Raw genomic sequence first — 5866 nt, forward strand, 5'->3', positions numbered from 1 at the left:
ATCAAGTCTGGTGGCTCTCCTGGTGACTCCTTTTCCTGCTGGCTGCTGTCTACAGGTGGCTATTGCCTCCAAACCTCAAACAAGATGCTAGCTGCTGTTTTGGCTCCTGCTGTGCCTTGGCTGTGCTGTTAGATCCCACCAGCAGAGTGTCTCCCAGTCTGAAAAATAGCAGCTAAGCATGGGGAGAGAGGGGTGGGAGGGGAGGGGAAGAGAGAAAGGGAGGGGTATTGCACAGGGTTGGGGATGTGCTCAAAACACTGACAAAGTATGTCTGTACAAGATTCCAGTTGTGGAGGCACCAGCATAAGAGGTGCCACTCTCTCACTCCTTTCCAGACTGGGACATTTTGCAGCTTCAGGGCTTCCTGAGCTGAAAGTTAATCTGTAACTTCTTGTTTAATAGCCCTTGATGGACTTCTGCCAATTTGCTTAAATATTTGTACTGCGGGCCCTTTGGATGCCCCGTTGTGAGGAGTGACGAAGCTGGAGATGTATTTCAGCAATGCTCTGGAGTCTCTGTTTTTCCTGATGCATTACATTTTTGTGGTTGCTTCTAAGGCCTCCCACATCCCCGACCTCTCTGCAGGAGCAGCACCTCTGCAGGCAGCCACCAAGGACCTGCTGTGCAAACTGTTGAGCTAGTGCTGGGGCTTGGCATGGATCCCACAAGGCTCTGCTTGACAAAAGTATGTTCTCAGCTGTGCCCAAAAACAGCACAGCTCAAACAACCACGCCAATCCTTCCCTGCTGCGTTGTTTTCGCTCCACTTTCTCCTGGATATCTGCTGGGAGACTCACATGTGTCCCATCCTGATGTCTACCTGGGCGGGTCCATCCCTTGTGTGTGCAGAACAGATGCTCTCCCAGCTCCCTCTCCCCTGCGTGTTCCCTCTTTTTTTTTTTTTTCTTCTTTTTTTTCTCCCCACTATTCAGGAGCTCAGGTTATTTTAATGCAGTAAACATTTTTTTTCTGACAGTTAGTGACATGAATAAATCCGTTTCCTCTCCTCTCTCTACTTTTTGTTATTTAAAGGGAGAAAATGATTAAATCCAGCAGAGCCAAGCTGAATTTTGCTAGCAGGAAAAGGGCGGCCAATGAGGGTCTGTCTGTCAAGCAGCAGTTTGTGCTCATCAGCATCTTGGGAGAAGCAGGGTTGCCAGCTGCCTGCGAACATCTGGTTCTGGTTGTACCCCACCCCCTTTGCTTTGCTTTACATTGTTTCTCTGGTTTTATAGTTTATCATTACTGAATCTAAGTGTAGGATGTGACAAGGGAAACAGCTTAGATTCCTCTCTTCTACTTGAGCACCAGAATGCGGGGGCACAGATTGAACAAGGGGCAGCCAGAGCCATAAAAAACATCCGTGTGGTAGCAGGTTTCTTCAGGAAAAGCTCTTTCTGCTCTGCTAATGTGATGCCAGCCAGAGGATGCACAGGAGGGGAAGCCAAGGATGCGTGGTTCTTGGCCTCGGTGGCATGGAAACATAAGCGGTTATAGCAGAGGAAACCGTGGTAGAGTTAATTGTCACATTTAAAAGGTGGAATTGAATGGCAGCACTTTGCAGTTATTGGAGTTAACTTTTTCAGCTCCCTGCTGTGCCATAAGGAGCTGAATGTGGGAGGAGCAGGCAAAAGCGGGGCTGCCTTTGGCTGCCCTTCCTATCCCTGAGCTTCCAGGCTGCAGGAAAGATGTTTGGGATGGAAAAACCTCCGAGGGTGGTGCAGGGTGGCACAGTGGCTGGGTTTGGTGAGTTCCTCTGAGCAGCACCTTTGCTGCTCATGGAGGATGCAGAAGTGTTGAGTCCCATCCTCATATTCTATCAATTCTGAAGGTGCTCATTATGGTTGATGAAGCAAGGGCCAAATGTGCTGTGCTCGTGGTTGTCCAGCTTGGCTTCACTAGCGTACCCTGAAGACCGTGGCTCAGCATCGCAGTGGTGAGGATCCTGCGGCGTGGAGTGATGGGGATGGGTGATACTGAGGGAGGAAAATTCCCAGTAATCGTATTTGGTGTCTGGCTGTACCTTGCTAGAGGGGAGTTCTGTTCTGCTAAAAAGCACGCAGCAGACATGTGCCAAAAGGAGCAGATTGATGGAGAAAACAGAGCAGACTCCTTCTCTCAGCATCAAAACAGGGCTCCTGGCCTCACCTGCGTGCATCCTGGTGCCTGTATTTCACTGGGATGGGTTGTGCCTCCAGAAAATAGAGGATGACTTGCAATATTTCAGGTTTTCCTGAAGTCCTCCTTTCGCCTGCCTGTCTTTTTCCTTCTGTCTTCTGTGCTTCCGATGACTGACTTTATTATCTTTGCTATTTCCAACCCTTTTTTTAGTCTCCTCCGGAGCTTGCTTTCTGCTGGGGGGGAAGATGGAAAAGGTCAGACTCTCACTAGTGAAGCTTACTTAATTTGCTTGCCACATCTATGTGCAAACTTGCATGCATGTTGGTGTGAAGGACCAGGACCAGCATCGATGCAGGCCAACGGCTGCTTTTTTGTTTACCTCCTCTTTTCTTTTCTGTTTTTCTTTTCTCCCATCTGGCCCAATATTCCCACTTTCACCTCTTCTACAAGAGAAGAGCTTAGTGGACTCCAAACAGTAAATAAAGCTGACATTTGCAGCAGGCAGGCTGATGCAGCAGGACAGGGATGCAGCCGCACTCTTTGTTTGGACTTCTTTCCTCTCTTTATTTAAAGCCTCTTTTAATCAGGAGCTAATGACAACTTTTGGTTGTCAGAGTGGATGCACATGAAAAATAAAACCAACACCACAGTTTGCATTCAAAATAACGAAAACCGTTATAAATAGGAAGATCTGCAAGGATATAATCAAGCTAAATTGCCCATTGTTGCTCTCACTGTAGATGATTTCTTGTCTCTGCAATCTGGGTTGGGTTGTCTGGGTTTGGGGAAGACGTCTTCTCTCTTTATCACTGTTACAAATCCATGCAGCAGCATCTGGTTGATAGTAGTTTTAGGGTGTTTTGGTGTTTTTTCTTTTTTGGCATGTGTGTGTGGATCAAGCAAATCTTTGGGTGACCTGGGTGTTTCTGGTCAGATTGTCAAATAGCCCCTCTCTTTCTGCAGCTAAACTGACCCTAAAAACAGACCAATCTCCTCAGGGAGTATGCTGCAGACAGACATGGAGAAGTGCAGCAACAGGTTGCAGCAGCAGCCTGCCAGCAAGCAGCTCTGACTGGGGAATAGCAAAACTCTCTTTGCCTGCAGATGGTGTGCAATGAGCTCGCGATGCTAATGACACCACGCAATTTACCCTATTGAAAGTAGCTGAGCCTCTATAGAATTTGGAGCTGATGCTGAAGTCTCCAAACATATCTTAAGGCATTTGAGACTTGGGTGTTTTTTGTTCTAGTCTTCCTCATGTGTGTTTACATGAATGCAGGATAAAAGCTGCTCGCTTTGTTGTGCTTTTATAGCAATAACGCATTGCAGGGACAGCTTAGGAATTGGGTGGCAGCATTCTGGCTCTTTGATTTTTCTATGCAACGTCCCTGGTTTTGTATAGTTGAGCTGCTTTTCACTGGGCACTGCTCTGAGAAGTGCAGATGTCATCGGTACCTGACAACGTGACAAAGCTGTCACGGTTATGTAAGGCAAGCAGCACTGCACAGTGTCACCTTTGTCCCCAAACAGTCTTTTGCTCATCTGTTCTGCATGTGGCTCTCTCTTGGAGCATTTTCCCCTTTGCTTCACTGCATGCAGAGCAACAAATGGTCGCATCCTGAGGGGTAAGCGACCCAGTTTCAGCTGTGCCGCTCTCTTTTCTAACCTCAGAAGGCACAGACCCTGAACCAAAAAGAATATAAAAAGATTCTAATTAGCACAGGACGAGTAATAAAACAAGGGCCCCCGTTGGAAAAGAGATTGATTTCAATTTTCTCAATTAACAGAAAGAGGGGAGTGAGATCAAACTGCAAGTGTGGCACTATTTGCGTGCTCAACAGCATTCTTCTAGTTCTTGTTTCGCCCAGTTCCTGGCTGGAACTGTGTCCATCATTGGGAGTCATTTTTCTGCTGCTGTCCTTCCAGCTGTGGGTGTTATGCTGGCATCTGTATGTGAAAGATGAAGGTTTGTGGTCTGACTTCATGCCTTGCTCAGGAAACTTCCCCCTCAGCCCCCTCACCTCCAGTTGTTTGGCTGAGACTCAGTTCATCTTTATTGCTATTTTTCTGATTTTCCTCCGGGCTCCTAATGGCTGTGATTATACCAAATGCAGAGCATTTCGTGTACTGTAGGAATGATTTCCAGGCCCAACTGCCTTACTCAATGCTTGAGGATCATTAAAGACATTACTTTTTATAAGCCAGTTTTTTTTTTACCTGCCCCAATCTACTTCCAATTCTATGCTAACCTGCAAAGTAATAAAATTGCTGAATTTATTATGTTGTGTTAATTAATTATCTCTATAGCAACATGCACCGATGCCATAAATATGGGAGCTCAGCTGCACCGCTGGATAGATGAACTGATGGATATTTGGGGGAAAGGCTTTTTGTAAATGCTCAGACGTCTGCAGTAGTTAAGGAAACAGAAGATTGCTGGTCCTGCTTTGCATAGTTTCCTTGTGCTACCCCATCCCCTTTTGGACTGAGCCTTGTTATGTAGGCGCTGCACGTTCCTTTGGAAGAAGTGTTGCAAGCTGCTGCTTTGCCTCTCTACCTGCTCAGACCACTGTGTTGCCTCCTGCTGGCTTTTGCACCCAGCCCTAGGAGCACCAAATGCTGAGCTGCTGCTGTCACAGGGAGCCCCTTCCGCTCCAGCAGAGGGTGGGAAGGGTGTGGATCCTCAGAGGGTGACGTGATTGATTTTGGTGTTGCAGGAGGGTGGCGCTCCTTGTTTCCCAGAAGTTTGTAGCTGGTTTGATGCCCTAACCATGCAGTGCTCTGATTGCACTGCAGGCCTTGAGCTCCCCAGGGGCAGATGTCTTAGGGTGCCAGACACAGTGTTCTGCCTCGTGCAGGAGGAGAGGACTTTAGGATGGCACTCAGGCATGAAGCGCTTGCTTGGTTCTGCAGGCCTGTGGAGGGGTGCTGATGGGTCAGTGTCCCAATGGACTGCCCTTGATGGGGATGGGTTGATGGTTAGTCTAGATGATCTTAGTGGTCTTTCCAACCTCAGCGATTCTATGTAGTTGCTAAGGGCAAAAACCTATGCTTGTGCCAACTTGGGTTATCTTTTTGGAGAAGAAGGTTCCAACAGTGTTTTGCTCTGCATTTAACCAACTGCCGTGCTTACCACAGGGCACCATGCAACCCTTGCTTTCCAAACACAGTGCTCAGTGCCTGGGATGTGCACAGAAACAATGAAGGTGCCAAACCACCTGCCTCACTTTGTATGAATAATAATAACAACAAAGGAAAAAAAAACAAAAACAAAAACAAAAAACTGTTAACATGGTAATATTTTTATTTCTGCAGAAAAAGTGTTTATTTTGGTAGTGTGCACAAAGTTCCAGCTATTCTAAAAAGCTGAGATTTCGCAGCTAAGCTTTCCTGTTCCCAGCAGAGAAGGAGGTGAGATGCTCAAAGAATCCCTTTTTTTTTATTTCAACGCCATGCTCACCAACCAAATTTTCTGAAGAGCCCATTTTACTGACAGAGAAGGGTCGAGGGAAGAAGGAAGTGCTGGAGAACACTGACTGCACCCAACTGTCTTCCATTTTATCTTTCTGTTCCATATGTTTGCTCCGTAATGAGACAAATTATTTATCATTAAAGTGATATATAATTTAGGAATTTAAACTTAAAATTAATGGACGCTTAAATTAATTTACTGACAAAAATAAATGTCTGTCCTTCAGATCCTATAATTTTAATTGGAGTGGGCTATGGCTTAATTAACATGTATC

At 46.4% G+C, this 5866-nt stretch overlaps 1 long non-coding RNA gene across 1 annotated transcript; it reads left to right on the forward strand.

Moving 5' to 3' along the window:
* Window positions 1-235: 235 nt before the first annotated feature.
* LOC128077904 (uncharacterized) lies at window positions 236-4397 on the forward strand. Its single transcript, XR_008205211.1, has 2 exons — window positions 236-3745; window positions 3989-4397. It is a non-coding gene; the product is annotated as an uncharacterized LOC128077904 (long non-coding RNA).
* The last annotated feature ends 1469 nt before the right edge of the window (window positions 4398-5866 follow it).

This window comes from Tympanuchus pallidicinctus, unplaced genomic scaffold, assembly GCF_026119805.1.
Source record: "Tympanuchus pallidicinctus isolate F22 unplaced genomic scaffold, pur_lepc_1.0 scaffold16, whole genome shotgun sequence".
NCBI lineage: Eukaryota > Metazoa > Chordata > Aves > Galliformes > Phasianidae > Tympanuchus > Tympanuchus pallidicinctus.